This window comes from Galeopterus variegatus, unplaced genomic scaffold (assembly GCF_000696425.1).
Source record: "Galeopterus variegatus unplaced genomic scaffold, G_variegatus-3.0.2 Scaffold1034, whole genome shotgun sequence".
In the NCBI taxonomy this organism is placed as follows: Eukaryota; Metazoa; Chordata; class Mammalia; order Dermoptera; family Cynocephalidae; genus Galeopterus; species Galeopterus variegatus.
Window position 1 is genome coordinate 320,157 of NW_007727145.1, and position 1,701 is coordinate 321,857.

Here is a 1,701-nt window from a genome sequence, read left to right on the forward strand (position 1 = left end):
ACAAGAATTCCAAAGTTGGACAACCAGGAGGTCTGTGGCCTGCCTTCAAGCACAAGTGTGTGGATATTCTCGGCCCACTGGCTTCATCTGTCTCCTTTACTGGCCTCCATTCTAATGTTTCACAGCCAGGAACTCTTTCTTGGTAAATCATTTGTAAGTAGAGCTTGAAAAGTGCATCCAGATTTCCAAAGGATTTCCCATCCAAGGATTACCCTCACCTAAAACCATCTCTTCATGCCCCAACATAAATGCCTCAATTCCCTGAAGAGGAAGACTTGAGAGCCCCCAAGTCTGCAATTGGTTATTACTACAATGGACAACTCACTGAGAACAGAACAAGTTTAAACTTTTAAAATTTAAATAATTTTTGTAAATGGTATTAACTAAAGAAACCAATAAAAATCTCATTATATTAAACTAAAAAAAAAAAATTTAAATAATTTTGGTTGTGGTTAGCCCAACAATGAAATGTTAAGGTACTTTCTCACCATTTATTCACGTACTCATTAAACAAGTATTCACTGATCCACGCCTCAGGAATGCTCCATGAAAGACATTAGCCCGTCCCTAAGGAAGCTCATTGTTTGGGACACAGTCTACCTTTCCTGCCCACAGTGGCAATTTTTAAGCTTTTTACAGGGTCTAAAATAAGAACCCACCATATGACCGTCTAAGGTAGTTATCCTACTTCTTGGAACTGATGGATTTTGGACGCGACCAGCGCCACTGTGCACACAGTAAGCACCAACACAAAATAGCCACTGGCCTCGTCTTCCACTCCAGCACCAAGCCCCTCTCGGCTTCCCTTTATGAGAAGCCTCCTGACTTCAGCAGAAACAATTTTCCGGCTTCTGCATCAGTGCAGTTCTCCACCCAGTTACATCAACCTAATGGTCCATCGCCCTGTACATTTCGTGCCCCAAAGCTAATATAAACCCTCGCAAACCCATTGTTGGGGCTGTCCCCCATTTTCAGAGCAGCCCCGGGCTGTCCTCCACTTTGAGTACAGCCCAGCAGATTTCTTTCTTTAATAAAGCTTGAACGGTACCTAGCATCTGGCTCACTTTCTTTCAGGAACCAGCTTTGAAATTTACTGGCCAAATCTATCCCAGCATCCCAGTGAGAACCACCTAGGGCTGCGGGGAGGATGAAGTGAGAAGATGTAGGTGAAAGGTCTTTGAAAATGCTAAAGAACTTTATAAATATAAAGTATTATAACGATAGCTTCCTTCTACCCAATGCTTACCGTTTATGGAATTTTTTTTTTCTTTTTTTTTGGTCTTGTTATGAAAAGAAAAACTATCAGTAAGACTATGGTAGACAGACTTTGAAATTTAGAGGGCATTGGAAAGCCTGGAATATGAACACCTTTCTGCTGCCACCACCACCATCAAGAAAAGGAAATATTTTCGGAGAATGAGAGGGCAATTTGAAGCAAGCAGACCAGCAGAATAGATGTGGGTGGTTAAAATACAGAGATGGGTAGAGGTGCTAGAATCCTGGAAGATGGAAAAATACTGCCCTGAATTTCAAACAAAGAAGAAAATAGATACTGCAAACAGACCTCAAACTCAACATTATTCTTGGGCAAGAATTAAGAACTGATTCTAATAACAATTGCTAATATATACAAATGCTTACCATGTGCCAGATACCATGCTAAGCATTTTCCATATATTAATTCACTTAGACCTTGTAAGA